We start from the raw sequence: 22,095 nt of genomic DNA, 5'->3' as shown, positions 1-22,095 counted from the left end.
CTGTAACTTTAGACAAGGTGACTGACAGAATGCCCTGCATTTGCATTGTTTCGATCACTGCTAAGGGCTTAGTCAGACGGGCGTTTTTTGCCGCGATTTGCGCATGCGCATGCGTCCGGCGATTTTTTAAAACCATTGCTTCGCAATGGTATCGGACACATGAGCGCTTTTTATGCGCTCGTCCGAAAAATTATAGAACAAAAAATCGCAGATCGCACCTATCTGCGATCTGCGATTCCTGTTTGCTTCTGTATATGCGCTCAATGGGGCCGGCGGCAGCAGCGCCGACCCCATTGAGAACATATAGAAGACAAATCATTCTTCTCTGCCACAGCTGTAACAGCTGTGGCAGAGAAGAACGATGTTTGCCCATTGAATTCAATGGAGCGGCAATACAGCTGCTCCATTGAAAGCAATGGGCTGCCGGCGTGCGCGGGGTTAATTGTCGGGAAGGGGTTAAATATATAAACCCTTCCCTGCAATTCATGCTAAAATGTGTTAAAATTAAAAAAAAATGTATACTCACCTTTCCGCTGCAGCCGGAGTCCAGCCGCGGCCGCTGTCAGTTCTCCTGAACTGCTTCTCGGCACTATTCAGCCGGCGGGGCTTTAAAATCCCCGCCTGCTGAATGATCTGCTCTGATTGGTCACAGCCTGACCAATCAGAGGCCGGTTTCACTCACACACCCATTCATGAATTCATGAATGGGTGAGTGACTGCTGCCTCTCAGCGCTGAGCCAATCAGGGGCAGGTCTGACTCACATCCATTCATGAATTCATGAATGGGTGTGAGTGAGGCATGCCTCTGATTGGCTCAGCGCTGAGCCAATCAGGGGGCAGGTCTGACTCACACCCCCTTCACACCCACTGCAGGACGGCTGCCCGGAGCTGCAGGCAGAAGGTGAGAATGCAATTTTTTTTTATTTTAACACATTTTAGGATGGATTGCAGGTAAGGGCTTATATATTTAAGCCCTTACCGACAATTCATCCCGGGCTCGCCCGCAGCGCATTGCTTTCAATGGAGACGGCTGTATTGCCGTCTCCATTGAATGCAATGCGCTGGACAGCTCCGGCCCGTTTCTAATGAAACGCGGCTAGGAGCAGATTTTCGGGCGATTTGCGGGCGACTTGCGCGCACCGGTCACGCGATTTGCGGATGCGCATCCGTCATGCGATCCGCAAATCGCGGCAAAAAACGCCCGTCTGACTAAGGCCTAAGGGTGTATACTTTGATGAGAAAAAAACTTAAAGCAAGACTCATTTGTAATCAGTGTGTATAGTACAAAACCTATTTATTTGCCTAAATAAATCCATATTCATCACAAACTACAATAGCTAATAATTTCTGTTCCATAATGGAACTGTTGATAATAGCATATAGTAAGCTTGGCTCTGGTTTTGCATCTATGCAGTAGGCTTGGTTTTGGTATCTTATCTATGTGGTAAGCTTGGCTCTGGTTTTGTATCTATGTAGTAGGCTTGGTTTTGGTATCTTATCTATATGGTAAGCTTGGCTCTGGTTTTGTATCTATGCAGTAGGCTTGGTTTTGGTATCATATCTATATGGTAAGCTTGGCTCTGGTTTTGTATCTATGTAGTAGGCTTGGTTTTGGTATCATATCTATATGGTAAGCTTGGTTCTTGTATTCCATCTTTATTTTAAAAATACAACTTTAAAAGAATTGTAATAGATCTAGTCCTTCTTACTACACAATATACGTATCCAATAGATAATTACTCGTTTCGAGTAATTACTCGGTCGAGCACCGCGATTTTCGAGTACTTCCGTACTCGGGTGAAAAGATTCGGGGGGTGCAGGGGGGCGGGGGGAGGCGTGGCAGAGCGGGGAGTAGCAGCAGGGAACAGGGGGAAGCCCTCTCTCTCTCCCTCTCCCCCCCACTCCCCGCTGCAACCCCCCACTCACCCACGGCACCCCCTGAATCTTTTCGCCCGAGTACGGAAGTACTCAAAAATCGCGGCGCTTGATCGAGTAATTACTCTGCTGCCGCCGTCCCCATTGAGCGCATATAGAGAAGAGAACAGGAATCGCAGATCGCAGATAGGTGCGATCTGCGATTTCTGTTCAATAATTTATCGGACGAGCACATAAAAAGCGCTCATGTGTCCGATACCATTGCAAAGCAATGGTTTTATAAAATCGGCCGACGCATGCGCAAGCGCAAATCGCGGCAAAAAACGCCCATGTGACTAAGGCCCAAGAGTGAAGACGCCTTCCAACACAACCACCACATCTTCAGTTCATCCAATACGCATACATTATTAAGGTTGAAATACAGAATACAAAAAAGGCTGTAAATTAACACCAGATTCCAACTGCAAGGAAGCAGCTGATTAATACCGAGGAACGAATGTAGAAGGCCACATCCAACGGACCAAGGATTCTGAGAACTAGGTTTGATCCAATTGGCAGATATCTTCCTGTAGTAGATCAGTCCAGTCCTGAGTGATCATATCAGCAGCAGCCCGATCCGGGCATGGAGATGTCATTTATGTTGATGTGTTCCCCCTGCGTTTGGTCAGAGGAATTGCCAGATTCTCTAGTCTCCATCATTCTCTCAATTAGCACTCTCATGGATTCATTGATGTTTTTATTTTCTTTAACCGAAGTCTCTGTCCAACCAATGAAATTATTTTCCTTACTGAATTTGTCTATCTGCTCTCTGACACTACCCATGGTCCCACTTGTTGGCCAATAGTATACATAGCACAAGATCACCATTTGGTAGGGTCACTTTATTGTCCAATACTTTTCCACATTTGACAATTCCTGAACAAGTCAGGACAGGTGAGGTCAAACTTAATTATACAAGCAGAAGCCTGTATATAATAGAGTCTGGTCATAGAAGTAAACCGCTCCTGACCTGCAATATCCCATGACTGAAGCCTGACCAGTTCTGTATCTGACCACTGCACGACCGTCAGTGCAAAATCCACTCCCATCGTCATTTTGTACTTCTTGCGAAACACGTCATCGATGTACCTATTTAACAGTGAGGTTTTCCCGACTCCTAGGTTCTTGTAATGTATCTATAAACCTTGTTCTGTAATCATATTTGTACAGTATCCTTGGTTCTGTTGTTATGTCTATGTTGTAAGGATCAGATTAAAACTTTAGACTGGTAGATGGTCCACAATCTCCATACAGCAAGGATTCATAGATATATATTAACAGATGTCTGTTCCTGCAGAGTAACAAAGAAGGCATGCAGAAATATACCTGCCAATGTTCATATATATATTTTATGTAGCTACTGTATATAAAATATGCCCATTATGGAACTGTGTTTAGTAGGCGTTGCAAACTGGCAGCAGTCTTTTAGCGTTGAAACTCTTTCCTCCAAAAATTGCCACCTGAGGTTATACGGGGGAAAAGAGAGACTTGGTTTTGGGGCCATGCCTTCATATGAGGTCTAGAGTATTAACTCCTTCCAGGGCGTAAGTTTATGTCCTGGCAGCGGGGTACTTCCCACAACAGTGTGTAAACTTCCGTCCTGGGGATAGCGCGAGATCACTTATGATCTCGCGCTATCCCACAGCGGGAGCCGGCCCCCTGCTGTTAACCCCTTCCCTGCCGCGATCTATGTAGATCGCGGCATCGAAGGGGGTTCACGCTAAAAAACTGAAGCAAAATGCTAATTTTTAGCATTTTGCCTCCCTAAAAACGCAATCAAAGTGATCAAAAAAGCCGTATGTACCCCAAAATGGTACCAATAAAAACTAAAGCTTGTCTCGCAAAAAATAAGCCCTCACAGAGCTCCGTACATTAAAAAATTAAAAAGTTACAGGACTACGAATGCAGCGATTTAGAAAAAAAAAGATTACCATAAAAGGGTTTTTATTGCAGAAAAGTGGAAAAACCTAAAAAAAATGTAAGAATTTTGGTATCGTTGTAACCATACCGACCCGCAGAAAAAATGGATTGTGTAATTTATGCTGCATGATTAACGCTGTAAAAAAAATAAAAATCTATGGCAGAATTGATGCGTTTTCTCTTCCTGCTATCATAAAAAAAATAATAAAAGTTTTACAATATAGTCAATGTACCCAAAAGTGCCACCCATAAAAACTACAGTTTGCCACTCAAAACACAAGCTCTAATACGGCCGCGTCGATGGAAAAATAAAAAAGTTATGAGTTTTGAAAAATGGAGATGAAAATCCGGCAAAAATCGTTGCGTCCTTAAGCCCAAAATAGGCCATGTCCTTAAGGGGTTAAAGAGATCAGTGCTAATATCTCTGGTTGTGTAAAGCAGTAAAAGATGTTAGAGGTTAAAGGGGTTTTCCAACCTTAATAAACCTGCATAAAAAATAATCATATACTCACCTTTAATAAAGCATCTCTGCCCCCATGGTCCCCGAGCATGGTCTTGCTCACTTGAACACATTGATAACATGTAATACTAGATAATTGACTGTGACAGCCAATCACTGACTACCCTGAAAATTAGACAGTCTTATATTAACTTTTGCTTCAAAAGATTTTACTTTGTTACATGTATAGCTGCCTGCACACTATTTAATTTGACTTTTTTTAAATGTTGTAACTAGGGCTTAGGTCTTATATTTCGAACATCCTCAAAAATCTTGAAAAATCATGTGATCGTGTTAGAAACATCATATATTGTGTTATGTTGCTGCGGCTCTCTGACTCACTGCAACACCATATGAATGTGACTTCAAAACAGGGCATCAGTACTATACCCAGGGAAGCATGAACTCTCAATATGGCCCTGGGTATACCTGAAAAATAACCCAACTTGCATATATATCAAAAAGCATTCCAAAAACATATAGATATGTTTAGATACACTCGTCGGGGCAGACCCCTTTTATACATTTGCTAAGTTCCCTTATAACTACTGTTTTAAATCCCTAGAGAGCAAAGCATATGACACATGTTTATTGGTTTATATTTCTTTATTTTACAGTCAACCAATCAAAATGATAATATAGACAAACTGTGAACTGCACACTGCATTATCCTGCAATTTCTCATTATTATGCAAAAATGTTATATTCACAGCTACTGTCTTATCTATTTATTGTTTGGTTACTCATCTGGAAATTTTAATACTTTCTTCAGGGGCAGGGTTGGCAATAAAAAATAGATCTATATATCAAACCTTTAACATCCAGCTATCATTGTGTGCCATAATACAGATGGAGTGGCTATCACATCTGTTTACTATATATGGTTTTTATCCAGTGCACTGTCAAAAAGAAGATGGCCTTCATCTCTTCATTGCATTAGATGTAAATTAAAAATATAAACAATTGGATGTTAAATTGTATCAATTCAAACAAGTTTTAGTTAACCTCTTGTTACCCATTGCATGTTTCCATGAGCCACCATATTATTATGGTGCAGTGGTGGGCTCAGGAGCTGTGAGCTGTACTCACGCCATCACTTACAGGTACAAGCTGCATTATATAGATTACAAGCTGTTCTAATGGCCAGGGTGGGAGATAACTCTGATGCGGGCCATTTAGCCCCTTAGATGCCACATTCAATGCCAACCACAGCATGTAAGTGGTAACAGAAGCAGAGGGATTTATTTGTTATCCCATTCTACCTGCAACATGTTACCTTTTCCTAAGTTTTAAACTATATACTACATGTAGAGATGAGCGAACCTACTCGTTTCGAGTAATTACTCGATCGAGCACCACGATTTTCGAGTACTTCAGTTCTCGGGTGAAAAGATTCAGGGGGCGCCGGGGGGCGGGGGGAGGCGTGGCGGAGCGGTGGGTAGCAGCGGGGAACAGGGGAGAGCCCTCTCTCTCTCCCTCTCCCCCCACTCCCCGCTGCAAGCCCCCACTCACCCACGGCGCCCCCCGAATCTTTTCGCCTGAGTACGGAAGTACTCGAAAATCGTGGCGCTCGGGCAAAAAAGGGGCGTGGCCGAGTAGGTTCGCTCATCTCTAACTACATGTTTCTTTCCTTTGTATGGGGTAGGAGTAGAGTTTATTCTACAATGACCTATTGCTCATGGGTAGAAATGACTGAACCGATCCTGTAGAACTTGAATTCAGGTTGTACTTTGACAAAAAAATTGATTTGGTAATAACCCGAACCTCAGGCAAATTATTTCTGCTGAATTGGCAGTTCAAAAAACCCTTAAAATAAGTACTAAACATTTTGGGGGTAGGGAAGGCGTGTGCATGTTTTTTCAATGGCTGTGGCTCAGTGGTTAGTACTGTTCCCTAGCAGTACTGAGGTCTTAGGTTCAAATCTAGAAAACTCCATGCAGATGTTGGCTTTGATCAGATTTGAACCTAGGACTCCATCACTGCAAGGCAACAGTGTAAACCATCATACTCCTTCTTCCTTCTCTGGAGGAGAAGAAATAAAATAAAGAGAACATACAAACTCCATGCAAATGTTGTCCTTAGTCAGTTTTGAACCTAGGACTCAAGCAGTGCAAAGCAAGTCACCATGCATGCAGTGAGTCACCATGCTTCTCTCTTCTTCTATGAAGTTTTTAGATCAGAATTTTCCAGTGAAGTGCATTAGGTGTCATGGCCCGGTGGAATGATCCCTAGGCTCACTGGATCTTACCCCTTTGGACTTCTGCCTGAGCAGTTGAAGGCCACGGTTTACGCAGTGAAAATCCAGAGTGTGGCGCACATGCAACAGCAGGTACCGGACACCTGTGGAAGCATTTCTGCTGAGGTGTTGCTCTCAGTGCATCCTGAATGAGAGGAAAGGGTAGCCTTCATGATTCAAAACAACGGGGAACACATTGAACATATCCTGTAGTGGATCGTTGTTGTGTTCCATCTCAGCAATAAAATTGTTAATAACTTTGGCAGGAAAAAAAGTAGATGGCATTTAAACACAGATTTGCATTACACATCAAATTTATTATCAGATGTATATGTCACATGCACCCCTTCCCATTTGGAAATGTCAACTTGGTTCCAAGATGAAGGCTTTATAAATGGCCACCATGTTGGACACTGCCCCTCTATGATTTGTTCCCTTTCCCTTAGCAACATGAACTGAATGGTATCCCCAACCACCATTTTCCATTTTTTCAGGAGTTTCAATACCATTGGACCAACCTATAGTTTACTTCTGGAACCATATTTATGCACTGAACTTGGTTCTTTATTAGAGATGAGCGAACGTACTCGGATAAGCACTACTCGTCCGAGTAATGTGCTTTATCCGAGTATCTCTCCGCTCGTCCTGAAAGATTCGGGGCGCTCCGCTGCTGACAGGTGAGTCGCAGCGGGGAGCGGGGCAGAGCGGGCGGGAGAGAAGGAGAGAAAGATCTCCCCTCCGTTCCTCCCCGCTCTCCCCTGCAGCTCCGCAGCGCGTCCCGAATCTTTCAGGACGAGCAGAGAGGTACTCGGATAAAGCACATTACTCGGACGAGTAGTGCTTATCCGAGTACGTTCGCTCATCTCTATTCTTTATCTCTGTATTGCGCTGGATGAAGAAAAGCCTAGCTATGCTTCTGCCTGTACCCACTACCTTAAACTCATCTGTTACCTATAGACCTGTATCTGACAATTTAGTACCATAGGCATGGACAGCCCATTTAATTGGGGTATACATAAGAAGAGGGAAGGTTGTGTGAAGAGATTTCCATACTTTTTTGTCACACTATATAGTATCAAATGCAACATTAACCCTTATAGATACAGTTTTAGGAGTTGGATGCCGTCTGAGTTCTCCAAATCTATTGCATGAGCTACTCTCATTCATAAATTGGCTTCTACACAATGTATAAAATGATTAGAGATGAGCGAGCACCAAAATGCTCGGGTGCTCGTTACTCAGGACGAAATTTTCGCAGTGCTCGAGGGTTCGTTTCGAGTAACGAACCCCATTGAAGTCAATGGGCGACCCGAGCATTTTTGTATTTCGCCGATGCTCGCTAAGGTTTTCGTTTGTGAAAATCTGGGCAATTCAACAAAGTGATGGGAACGACACAGCAACGGATAGGGCAGGCGAGGGGCTACATGGTGGGCTGCATCTCAAGTTCCCAGGTCCCACTATTAAGCCACAATAGCGGCAAGAGTGCCCCCCCCCCCGCACTGTCAGCGTAAAGATCGTTCTCCTCTGCCATAGCTGTAACAGCTGTGGCAGAGAAGAACGATGTTTGCCCATTGAATTCAATGGAGCCAGCAATACAGCAGGTTCCACTGAATGCAATGGGCTGCCGGCGATCGCAGGATGAATTGTCGGGAAGGGGTTAAATATATAAGCTGTTCCCTGCAATTCATCCAGAAATGTGTTACAATAAAAATATATACCGGCGTATAAGGCAACGGGGCGTATAAGACGACCCCCCAACTGTCACCTTATACGCCGGGAATACAGCGGAGCAAAGAATAAAAAGCATTACTTACTTCTTCTGACGTTCTGCGGCGCTCCTGCAGGCTGTCGCTCCCTCCTAGTTCCACGGCAGAGTATTGCTTTCTGGACGCAGGGCTTGAAATCCCCGCCTCCAGAAACACAGCCAATCACAGCCATTCAATGACATCATTGTCATTGGCTGTGATTGGCTGAAGGCACGTGTGTTTCTGGAGGCGGGGATTTAAAGCCCTTTGTAGAGAAATCAATGCTCTGCCGGGAACCAGGAGGGAGCAACAGCCTGCAGGAGCACCGCAGAACGTCAGAAGAAGTAAGTAATGATTTTTATTCTTTGCTCCACTGTATTGCCGGCGTATAAGGTGACAGTTGGGGGGTCGTCTTATACGCCCCGTCGCCTTATACGCCGGTATATATTTTTATTGTAACACATTTCTGGATGAATTGCAGGGAACGGCTTATATATTTAACCCCTTCCCGACAATTCATCCCCGCGCACGCCGGCAGACCATTGCTTTCAGTGGAACCTGCTGTATTGCTGGCTCCATTGAATTCAATGGGCAAACATCGTTCTTCTCTGCCACAGCTGTTACAGCCGCCAGCCCCATTGAGCGCATATAGAGAAGATTTATGGCCTTAAGAAGGACCGTTGGGGTTCTTGAAACCTAAAATACTCCTAACACTCTCCGTATAGCAGCTCCAACACGATACCACTTTCCCTGAACTAATCTCAGAATGCATCTGTGGCGAGCCGCGGGAGGGGCAGATTTCAATACTCGGGTGACACCTGATCTCGCCAGCCACTCACTGCAGGGGGGTGGTATAGGGCTTGAACGTTGCAGGGGGAAGTTGTAATGCCTTCCCTGTCTTTCTATTGGCCAGAAAAGCGCGCAAATTTCTCAGGGAAGAAAGTGAAAGTAACTCGAACATCACGTGGTACTCGTTACGAGTAACGAGCATCTCGAACACCCTGAGGGCGCCCACCCACTGGCGTTTGCGTTGTTAGTGCGTGAAAAACGCAGCGCTTTCGCATCTACGCGTTTGCGTTTTTCGCTGCGTTTTTTTTACGCAAAACGCGGAGAATGTCTCATCCTAAAACATTGCATAGCGTTTCTATACCAACACACCCTACAGCACCTGTGAAGAATGCCCGCCCTTCCACAGTCTTCAGTAATGTTGTCTGCAAAAACGCCACGCGGCGCGTGCGAATTGCGTTGCGTTGCGTTTTTTCCGGGAGCATTGAAAACCATGGGAGAAGTTAGATTAAAAAAAGGAGCCAGAGTGTAAGGACAGCTGCGATGCGATTTTGCGGGGCGGGGCGATTTTAAAAACGCCAGTGAACATGAGCACACTTTATCTCTATGCCTGTGCAGGAAAAACACAAAACGCAGGTAAAAAAACGCCAGTGGGTGGGCGCCCTGATACTCGAACGAGTATCAAGCTCGGACGAGTATGCTCGCTCATCTCTAAAAATGATCAACACAAGGCTATGTAGATTTACAAAGAAAATCATCAGTGCTCATCCAGAGAAGGTGCCATTTAATTGGATGAGTGCCAAAGACTTTTATTACATATCTAAATAACAACGTGTTGCTCATTTTACGCAAAGTGTAGTAGCAAGGGACTTTTCATGTATCTTTTTACAGGCGTGCTTTGGTGAATTTCTATGTATCCTTGCTTGCTCCATTTTTTTTCTATTAAATCCCCTTTCTAGTATGCATTTGTTGTGTTCCTTTTACTCAAAATTAAGCTAGAATAGCACATGCTGCATATTTTTGGTTTCACATTTACCACCAGTGTATGTATAAATAGACTAATTGACCATTATTAGTCTTATGCTGTCTGCATGAAGTTTGTTGGACACATGGACACCAGACAGACATCAAAACTGTAACACTGCAGTATAAATAACTCATGCTGAACACTGTCTGTGCAAGGAACTGCAGCGCAGCTCCATTCAAGTATATTGGGCAAGGCCGCAATTCATTGGACAACTGGTAGTTAGGTACGCCTCTGTACAGCGAACGCAGGGAAAAGCTTTAAATTGGCAAAGCCTTGTATGTATAACTTTTTTATTTTTTTGTTTACATAGCTCTTTGAGGGCTTGTTTTTTGTGGGATGAATTGTATTGTTCAATGGTAACATTTAATGTATCGATAATATTTTACGGGAAAACTTTTCAAAATTTCTCACTGGTGTGAAAAAGAATACAAACACAATGACACCATCTTTGGAGGCTTCTTGTTTCTATGGCGTATGTATTGTGGCAAGAATGGCATGATAACTTTATTCTGTAGGAAAATATGATTAAAGGGGTTGTCCCGCGCCGAAACGGGTTTTTGTTTTTTTTCAACCCCCCCCCCGTTCGGCGCGAGACAACCCCGATGCAGGGAAGTAAAGAAAGTTTACCGGAGCGCTTACCTTAATCCCCGCGCTCCGGTGACTTCAATACTTACCACTGAAGATGGCCGCCGGGATCCTCTGTCTTCGTGGACCGCAGCTCTTCTGTGCGGTCCACTGCCGATTCCAGCCTCCTGATTGGCTGGAATCGGCACGTGACGGGGCGGAGCTACACGGAGCCGCTCTCTGGCACGAGCGGCTCCATAGAAGACTGCTGAAGACCCGGACTGCGCAAGCGCGGCTAATTTGGCCATCGGGGGCCAAAAATTAGTCGGCACCATGGAGACGAGGACGCTAGCAACGGAGCAGGTAAGTAAAAAACTTTTTATAACTTCTGTATGGCTCATAATTAATGCACAATGTATATTACAAAGTGCATTATTATGGCCATACAGAAGTGTATAGACCCACTTGCTGCCTCGGGACAACCCCTTTAATACAATATCACATTTATGTAGTTTAGCTTTTGCTGTACTACATTTAGGGTGCAGTCACACGAGAGATTTTTAAACGCATGTATAGGCGCGATTTGAAATTGCCTCTACATAGAACCAATACTTTCCAATGGAAGCGGCCACATGTCTGATTTTTACATGCATGAAAAGAAAAAAATCGCACCTGTAAAAAAAGGACAGCGCTTATCACATATGTTAGAAACGCATGACCGAAGGTGAAAAATGTAAACCCCCTTGATGCTGTCACATTCAGGAGTTTCACCATGTTGTCAATGGGGCTGGTGCACAGCTGTGACAGCCGTGACAGAGGAGCGCTGCTGCCTCCCCATTGAAAGCAATGGATGGAGGCAACCCCTTTTCGGTGGAGGGGGCTTGAAATATGAGCCCTACCCCAAAAATCATCCCTAGCTGCAGAAAGGAAAAAAAATATGTTAACTCACCTAGAAGCGTAGTCTGGCTCTTCTCCCCATTGAAAAATCCCCGCCTCCAGAAAGAGCTGCCTCTGATTGGCTGAGCACTGTGACAAATCAGAGGCAGCACTCAGCTGTCATTCAATGAATGGCTAAGCGCTGCCTTTGATTGGTCACAGCACTCAGCCAATCAGAGGCAGTGCTTTCTGGAGGCAGGGATTTTTAAATTCCTGTCCACCAGAATACAGAGGAAGACTGACAGGGACAGGGAGAAGAGCTGGACAGCGCTTCTAGGTGAGTAAAAAATTTTTTCAACAGCTAGGGATGATTTTTGGGATAGGGCTTATATTTTAAGCCCCCATTCCATCTCGAAAATCATCACTGCAGGGGTTGACTTCAACCCATTGCTTTCAATAGGGCGGCAGCAGCGCCAGCCCCATTGAAAGCAATGGAATAGCATCTCAGTCCTACTGTCACAGTGTTCAGTGATGAGCGGACTCCCCATGGGGATTAACGGAACATCACACAATATCTTTATGTGCAGCATGGACCTTACCAGCGAACATTATAGACATGCATGTCCTATCTTTTCCAGATGCAAATATTTTGTGCCTCTAAAAAATAGACATGTAAACACTGCATAGGAAACTAATGGTTCTAATAGACACGATTTTTTTGCACACATATGCGCGCAAAAAGATAAATCGCTCATCTGACAGGCCCTTATGTGTGATTTTATGTGCTTTATTTGCTTCGGTCACACGATTTTTAACATATGCAATGTGCGTTTTTTTATGGCACGTATACATGTGTTAAATAATCGCTCATGTGACTGCACCCTTAGGCCTCGTTCAGACAAGCGTGTTTATGTGTACATATATGCACACACAAAACCGGTTGTCTATTAGAACCATTGGTTTTCTATGCAGTGTTTACATGTCTATTTTTTAGAGGCGCAAACTACTCGCAATAGGATCGCGATGTTCTCCCATTGCTTTCAATAGGGCCACGGTTGCTGCAGACAGCCCCATTGAAAGCAATGGGCTGCTGACAACCCTTGTAGTGATTTTCGGGGAAGGGCTTTAAATATAAGCCCTTCCGTGAAAATTATCCATAGCATGTATAAAAAAATTAAAAAGAATATATTCTAACTAGAGATGAGCGAGTATACTCGCTAAGGCACATTACTCGAGCGAGTAGTGCCTTAACCAAGTATTTCCCCGCTCGTCTCTAAGGATTCGGTGGCCGGCGGGGAGCGGCGGAGGAGAGCAGGGAGGAACAGAGGGGAGATTCTCCCCCCCCTGCTCCCCCCCGCTCCCCGCCACAACTCACCTGTCACCCGCACCGGCCCCCGAATCTTTACAGACGAGCGGGGAGATACTCGGCTAAGGCACTACTCACTCGAGTAATGTGCCTTAGCGAGTATACTCGCTCATCTCTAATACTAACCTCTCTACCGCCGTCAGGGGTCAGACGCACCTAGCCGCTTAGTCCCCCTGCACTGCTCTGAAGCACTTTCAGTAGACGGGGATTTAAAATCCCCACTTGCTGAAAGGGCTGCGTCTGATTGGCTGAGCAGTCAGCCAATCACAGGCAGTACTCAGCCATTCATTGGTATTGTCCATCAGCATCAGTTCACTAAAGCAGACTTTCTGTTAGTTTAAGATATTAGATGATGTTATAGCCATCCGGCACCCTCAAAGCAACCAAGTAAGCCGGACAGCATCATCAACTAATATCATAAAATGACTGTACGGCTAGGCTTCCCCTTCCTTTCCATCTTCACTGAGCCCTGGGCACATGTCCCGCTGGCCTTGTCCTTGTTACACTTTTCCATGGATTTCATGAAAGATTCCAAATTATTACAATACAAATTTAATACACTGCCTTGCAGATACATATAGCATTGTCACCCAACCAGCTTTTTCAAAGCCAGACTTAGCATATTTTGAACTATGATTTTATCCAAAAGTTCACTATTTGTCAACTGTACATTTTTTTATTAACCTACTGTATATTAGCTATTCTCTTTTCATATATGTTTACTGAACTTGCTATTATTTTACATGCAGAGGTAGTAAAATGTAAAAATGTCAGAATATCAAATATTTGATTTATATTCATACTATGATTAAAATAATTATGTTAATCATTAAAGTAATAGTCATTATAAAAGCATTACTACAATATGCTTCCGTATTGTTAACTCCAAATAATGGATATAAATAAACAAAACTGGAAATTGAAACAGTAGCTGCCTCACCAAGGGAACTAGGACACCGTCCATTCTAGTGACGCATTTAAAAAATGTGTTAAGTCTTTTGACAGTTTAGTGAATATAGTTGAGCAAAATCATTTATAGTTTAGGAATGAAGGTTTTTTTTTGGTAATGCACGTTTGACAGTTGGCACATCTAATATGGGTCTGCTGGGAATACAGACCAGATTGTATGTCAAAAAACATATGTTCCATGAAATAAGGCCTCCAGGCACTTTCCGTTTTTCCCGGTGGCAAAGTGTCATGCCATGGGCTGGGCTTTTCATGAGGAAAGAGCCAAACATAAGCCATGTATTCCTTACTACCAAAGTCTATTCTTCTGCTGTTGTATGGACATAGGTTTATATAATATAAAATCATATATTTATAACTTCCGTCCAACATAACATTATATACCCAGTGTGAAAAAAATTCAAGCACCTAGAAGGAGCTGTTAGAATCGAATGAAACTTTATATGTGTGATTGTAACGCTGATATACTGTAAGTTAGGGATTACAATATCAGAGCAAAAAGACAATTCATTGTGGAAAGCTGAACACTTGAAGGGAGGCTCTAGTACCCTGTTGGGCCGCCTCTAGCTTGGGCAGGCATGGAAGCATACAGGTTCTTTTTAGTATCCTACGGCATATTGGTTCACATTTGCTGTAGCTGAGCCTCTAAATCATGCAAACTCATAGGCTGTCAAAGCTGGCAGATGGTCCCATACATGCTTTATTGGTGATAAATCTAATGACTGGAAAATGCCTCTTGGAGCATTTGAAGCCGCCATTAGAGGAACACATGTAGCTGCACGATGTCCTGAACATATCGCTGAGCTGTCATTGTCCCTTTTCCGACTACTAGTAGTGATTGAGTGTTGTATGTGATCACCCTCCCAGACCATCACTCCAGCAGGATTGAGGTGCTCACTGAAACAGTTGGAGCTGCTCATGCTTGCCAGATGATCAGACAATCCTCTCTACTGATGGTCTGTTGAGAGCATCTTGAGCACAGTTGCCTTGTATGCGTGCCCCTTATGCATCCACTGGTCCCAACACCTCCTAACAGTCTAGTCAGAATGGCCCAGTTGGCAATTCATCAAAATGTCCATCCAGCTTTGCTTATTCCAATAATGTGCCTCTCAAACTCAGTAAACTGGGTGAAATCTCTTTAATTGTGTCGTAGAGGCGTCTAGTGGTCAATAAGCTCTACACAAGTGGAAAAAAGGTCACTACACACAATTAGCCTCTGAGAGTCTTTTTATAGGCCAAGGGTGGAACCACTTTTAGGGTCTCAGATGGCAAGACCTTTTTATCTAATCACACTACCACTCTAATTGTTTGTATATCTGCCTGGGATGTAATGGCATGCCAAGTTCTGCTGCAAAATGACAACTCCTTTTAGGTGCTTGCTTTTTTTGGCAGAGTGTATGAATGATCAAAAAAACCTTATTTTGCAGCCATTTCCTTATATATCAGTGTTATGAAGACCAAAGCACATTTTCCATTGCTTAGTGTCTATCTAGCACATTACTATAGTTAAAATTCGGACTTGCCTTTTTATTAAATCTTTAAAGCACTAACTTGCACATAAACTGCATTGCTTTCTGTGTAAGAAAGAGTCTTTTGTGTTCTCAGTGCTCAGATGCATTATTTTGTAATATTTAAAGGGGTTTTCTGGGATTGCAATATTGATCACCTATCCTCGGGATAGGCCATAAATTTCCTTGCCATTGGCCAAATCTGCCGTTTGAAGGAACTGTGCTTCTTGGTTAATAGTTCTAGCCCTTTCATTGTTTACATTGGTCCATGCACCTACACGCTGTACATTTGGTAATGGCTGGTCTGGTTATTGTAGTTTTATGCCAGTCACTTGAAAGCTTTTCAAGATCTGTTGCATAAAAGATACTAGTGCACCTGACAGACCCTATTGACTTATAATAGGCTTCTGTTGGATATTGCAGAAGTGTCCAAAGTTTTGATGGGACAAGTAATGGTGCACATAGAGGTATTTTACCTATTAAAAAAGAACACAAAAATCTTTGATGGAGGCCCCAAACACAGCCGCTAACACACATGTGAATAAAGACTTACATTATGGTCTGTAACCAGTTTCTATACACTGCTGTGATAATAAAACAAAAAGCTCAACACTATTTACTATACTGAAGAAAAATTTTTAAAAAGTTTCAGCCTGTGATAAGGCTTCATGTGTCGGTTGTAGCCTCAGCGCAAAGTTAGACGAGTGATCTTTTGCGCTCCTATGAGCCCCCCAAAAAAGTGCGTCTGGTAGAATCATTGGTTTGCTATGTAGTGTTCACATGTCCGTCTTTACAGGCACAAAATACTCGCACCTGCAAAATATAGGACATCTGTGCAGTGCCAAGGTCCATGCTGCGCATAAAATATCTCCTGCGGAAGTTCCTTCATCACTGAACACTGTGACAATACTGTGAATGAGAGCTGAGCGCTGCCTGTGATTGGTCATAGTGCTGTGACCAATCAAAGGTAGCACTCAGCTGTCATTCAATGAATTGCTCTGCACTGCCTGTGATTGGCTGAGTGCTCAGCCAATCAGATCAGCACTTTTTGGAGGCGGGGATTTTTAAATCTCTGGCCAGCAGAAAGTGCTTCAGAGCAGTCCCGGCATAGAAGAGAGAAGACGCGCCAAGGAAAGTGATGTATATATTTTTTTTACGCCAGCTAAAGATAATTTTCAGGGAAGGGCTTATATTTCAAGCCTTTCCCCGAAAAATACTGCGGGGGTTGCCTGCATCCTATTGCTTTCAATGGGCACAGAGCTTCGTTCACACACATTTTTACACACGCGGAGTGTTTTTTTTTGCGCACATAGATGTACAAAAAAAACCACTCATCTGACTGAGCCCTCAATGTGTATCTGTTTTATATTAATGTATATATGTCATATTGCAAGTGTTGTTATGTCATGTTAGTATTGTTATTTATTATCTAATTTGTATATAGTACCAACAACTAATTTTGGGGAAAAAAATCATTTATTGGGGGTTGCAATGTAATTTATTTTAATAATTTGTCATTTTGCATCTACATTGCTTTCCATGATAGTAAAGTGTTGCAGAATATTGTGTCACTATATTAATAATTTATTATTTTTCATTGTCCTAAACCTATATAATTTCATTAGTTCCAATTTAAAAATAAATTAATGTAATTATTATTTTAGAATGCTGCTATGGGGAACAGGAGCACCTAGAGAACACGTATGCAAGCATAACCCTTCATGCAAATGTGACCTAGTCTATGAGAAAGCGTTTCTCCTTCTATAGAGTGCTAGTATGATGTTTGGAGTCTTACAGGCCATGCAATACTCCATAGGACAAAAAGATATGCAGATTCAAGATGGAAAAGTGCCTCTATAGCGCCACTCACATTCTTATGCTCCTTTTACATGGGACAAGCTGTCGGGAAAATGATTTCAAGTCCCAGTGATTCCCGTCATCCTACGCTGCCAGAATGGAGGCAGAGTGGACCAGGGAGCTTTCTTCTTCTGTCTTCCTCAATTCAAAGTAAGCAGATAGTGGTTCAAAAGTGACCGACTGCTGTCTACACTGCACAGCACGTAGTTCAGTTTTCTGCATGCTGAAACTGAACAACTAAAGAGTTCTTGTTCAGTTGCTGTATGCATTAATATGGGACGATTATCGTCCAGATTCGCACTGAAGCGCGGCAATCTGAACGATTCTTAACGATAATCGCCATGTGTAAATGGGCCATTAGTCAACTTGCATGGCCTGGTAAAAGGCTGGACATTGACTTATCTGCCTTCTGATAGGCGTTTTCCATCCTCTATTTGTTGACCTTCTTTAGATAAAACCTAACTACTGCAGCTAGCAAGCAATGTTAGCAATAATGTTAATGAAGCACAAACAGTGATTTGATACAGGGTTGTAACTATAGGGCGTCCAGATCTTGCAGTCACACCCAGACCTTGGTGCCTAGTGCTAAAACTAGTATGTGACAGTTGAAGGGTCATGTAACACATATTGCATTGAAGCCCAGAACCTTCAAATTAGGAATCCTCCCTGATGATTGTCAATATTGTAGTTAATGGGGTTTTCCAGGGAGAATACTATAGAAAACCTATCCTCAGAATAGGTCCTCAGTAGTTGATCGTCTCGGGGCCGTTGCTCGGGACCCCAATCAATCAGCTGATTGTGTGCCCGCTCACAGTGCTGCAATTTCTCAGGGGTCAGGGTGAAAGCAGCGGAAGTTTCTGCTCTGACCTTTGTATAGCGGCTGGCGCTTGAAACTGCAAGAGCAGCTCTCATTGAAATCAGTAGGGACCATGCCAGTGGTTACAAGCACCGGCCACTTCACAGAGGTAGGAGCAGAGACTTCTTTGACTTCCACGCCAACCCCTTTGTATTTGCGGCACTGTCAGTGGCCGCACAATCAGCTGATCGGTCGGGGTCCCCAGCGACGACCCTAGACGATCAACTATTAATGACCTAACCAGAGGATAGGTCATCAATAGCATTCTCCCTGGAAAACCCCTTTAACCACCTAAAGAATAGGCTTTCTATCCTATATTAATACAATTCAGTAAAACAATATTTGTATAAAATGTGTTTAATGTGTACTGTGGTCAAAGCCTATTCAAAATGACAAGGCTCAAAAGGTATTTATATTAATGACCTAGTATAGTCATCTGAGTGAGTAGTAAAGAGAGCCTTGATGAAATGTTCCCCCTACCCTGATCCGCAATGAACTAGAACTCAATAGTATACCAGGCTGCTGGATAGGGCAATAAGAAGGCACTTGTAAACAGTTCTATTGGGTGACCTCAAGGTTTAGCACCTTTTTTTATGAGCAAGAATTGAACATTTTGTTTATTCGGCCTACAATACAATGCATGATAGGTCAATGTGAGTTTGCATTGCTAAACCTGTAAAGGACCTGATCTCAAACACCTCTTAAACATGTGTGTGATTTTCACAGACAAAGATGAAGGTTAACGTAGTTTAAAGATGAAATATAGACCTTCCTGTGTAAAATTACAGTGTTGCAGTTTAATTAAAAGAATTCATTAAATAGCTGCCCCATCCATGGTAATTAGTATGCATAATTTATGCTTTGCTTAATACACAAGGGCAGTAGCCTGAATAATAAACTCAAATTAACCTTAAGTGAAAAAGATTGAATGGTCACATATTTATTTAGCTTAGGTTTGCTACCGATGAAAGGGTAAAGAGGTGAAATTCTGTTTTTGTCTATTAATTTTCTTGAACGAGTTGGTGTCCTTAGAGGACAAATACAACATAGTCTACATGTGTCTGCTGACATAGGAGGTCATTTAGTTATTAGGAATAGCAATAGAGGAGTGAGTTTATACAGTATATACGACTTTGATACTATTTTTGTTTGTCACATATATTTCTATTGAATATATTTACTATAATGACCACAATGAAAACTTACCAGTCAGTTCATTATTTTGGGTTAAAATCTGTCTTATCTTTGACAACCTTTTGAGATAGTGTTATTGACGATATGGCCAGATGTGAGCCACTGCAAGCCTACATAATTCAATATACCTGGTATTGACTAACATTAAAAAAGAGCCAAAAGAAAAAAAAGCTGTTAAGTGCATTGTATAGTTTTTTTTTTAACTCCTTAGGCCTCATGTCGACTACAAAAATACAATCTGCGCAGAATCTGCCGTGGGTTTTCGCGGCGGATTCCGCGCGAATTTGCTTTAAATGTTTTTTTTTTGCATGCAGATATCTGCACACATTGCTATCAATGTGATAGCAATGTTGCCGATCCGCGCGGAATCCGTGGCAGAATGGAGCATGCTGCGTTTTTTCTCCCACGCGTGAAAAACGCAATTCTTTTAAAATGCCATCTGCGGGTGCAAAAATCAATTTAAAGGGGTTGTCCCGTGCCGAAACGGGTTTTTTTTTTTTCAATAGCCCCCCCGTTCGGCGCGAGACAAACCCGATGCAGGCATAAAAAAAACAAACGGTCCAGTAGTTACCCGAATCCCCGCGCTCCGGCGACTTCTTACTTACCTAAGTAAGATGGCCGCCGGGATCTTCACCCACGGTGCACCATGCGGTGCACCGTGCGGTCCATTGCCGATTCCAGCCTCCTGATTGGCTGGAATCGGCACACGTGACGGGGCGGAGCTACGAGGAGCGGCTCTCCGGCACGAGCGGCCCCATTCAGAAAGGAAGAAGACCGGACTGCGCAAGCGCGTCTAATCGGGCTTTGCCATGCCTTATGACAGCGATCATAGGCACAGTGATGTAAGTCCCTCAGAGGGACTCAAATAGTATAAAAAAAAGAAAAGAAAAGTGTAAAAAAAAGAAAAATGTAAAAAAAAAAATGTAAAAAACCCCTTTTTTATGCTTTTTCTAATATTAGCATAAAAAAAGGGAAAAAAAACTAAAACCCCACATATTGGATATTGACGCGTCCGTAACGACGTGTACAAAAAGTTGAACACGCTTTTTATTTTGTACGACAAAAAGCGTAAAAAAACCGCTAAAAAACAGAGGCAAAATGCTAATTTTTAGCATTTTGCCTCACAAAAAATGCAATAAAAGTGATCAAAAAAGCCGTACATTTCCCAAAATGGTACCCATAAAAACTACAGCTCGTCTCGCAAAAAATAAGCCCTTAAAGAGCTCCGTACATAGAAAAATAAAAAAATAAAAGTTACATGACTTTGAATGCAGCTATAGAGAAAAAAAAAAGATTTCCAAAAAAAGGGGGTTTTATTGCAAAAAAGTGTAAAAACCTAAAAAAAATATAACAATTTTGGTATCGTTGTTACCATACCGACCCGCAGAAAAAATTTAGTGTGTCATTTATGCTGCATGATTAATGCTGTAAAAAAAAAATAAAATCTATGGCAGAATTGATGCGTTTTCTCTCCCTGTTATCATTAAAAAAAAATAAAAATTTTTTACGATATTGTCTATATACCCAAAAGTGGCACCGATAAAAACTACAGATCGCCACGCAAAAAACAAGCCCTTATACGGCCGCGTCCACGGAAAAATAAAAAAGTTATGGCTTTTGAAAAATGGAGATGGAAAAATACCAAAAAATCGCTTGGTCCTCAACGCCAAAATAGGCCGTGTCATTAAGGGGTTAATGGACCGCGGATGGCCAATGATTCCCTATGGGCAAAATCCGCTGCGGAATCCGCAATTCCATTTAGCTAGTGGACATGAGGCCTTAGTGACAGGCCCATTTAACGCCCTAATGAGCAACCCATTTTTCAGGTTTTTTATTGTTGCATTCCTAGCGCCATAACTATTTCATTTTTCCATCAACATAGATATATGAGGGGTTGATTTTTGCAAGACATTTGTATTTTTTAATGCCATCCTCTTTGGGTACATATAATGTATTGTATAACTTTTATTCATTTTTTCTGGTGGGGGGATTGGGAAAAAAGAAATTCCTTCATTACTTTTTTAATTTCATTTTTTATGGTGTTCAGCATGGGGAATAAATAATGTGATGACATTATTCACTGGGTCGGCATGATTCCGGCGATACCAAGTTTATACAGTTTTGTTATATTTATTGGTATCATTTGGTGATCTATATGATTTTTTAACTTACTTTTTCCCCCTTATTTCTGGGAGGTGAGACATACAAAATTAGCTGTTTATAAAATAGTGTTTTTTTTTCTTCTTTCGGCATGCACCACATGGGTTAAATTACGTACTAACTTTTTTCCATAGGTCATTACAAACATGGTGATACCAGATTTGTAATTTTTTTTTATAGTAAAGGACAAAAGGTAGGCTTTTGACACTTTTATTTTCATTTGTTTTACTCTTTTTCAACTTTTTATTTTTGCCCCCCTAGGGGACTGTAAAATCTCAACCTTTTATTGTTCCTATAATACACTGCTATACTTTAGCATAGGAGTGTATTTTATTGCCCATGAAACTCAGCTGAGCCTTATAGGCTACTGTATATGGCAGACCTGGAGGCCATCTTCAAGCCTCTGAGTGCCTTAGCACCCATTGCAACCCTGTGATCACATCATGGGGGTCTGATAGGTTACAGAGGGAGCCCCCTCCCTCTATCAGCCTTTTACACACCGCATTTGCATTAAATATGACATATAAAGGCTTAAAAAGTGAGGATTGGTGGTTTCTTTGATCCTTGCTGTTAGAACAGGTGCAAGGCTAAAAGGTACAGCCTCAGAATAAAGCCTATTAA

General features: G+C 42.5%; 1 pseudogene; it reads right to left on the bottom strand.

The window, feature by feature from the left end:
• Positions 1 to 2,475: 2,475 nt before the first annotated feature.
• Positions 2,476 to 22,095, bottom strand: part of LOC136610100 (ras-related protein Rab-7L1 pseudogene) — a 37,965-nt pseudogene continuing 18,345 nt past the window's right edge.

Source organism: Eleutherodactylus coqui, chromosome 2, assembly GCF_035609145.1.
Source record: "Eleutherodactylus coqui strain aEleCoq1 chromosome 2, aEleCoq1.hap1, whole genome shotgun sequence".
Classification (NCBI taxonomy): Eukaryota; Metazoa; Chordata; class Amphibia; order Anura; family Eleutherodactylidae; genus Eleutherodactylus; species Eleutherodactylus coqui.
This window is presented reverse-complemented; position numbering and strand designations above follow the sequence as displayed.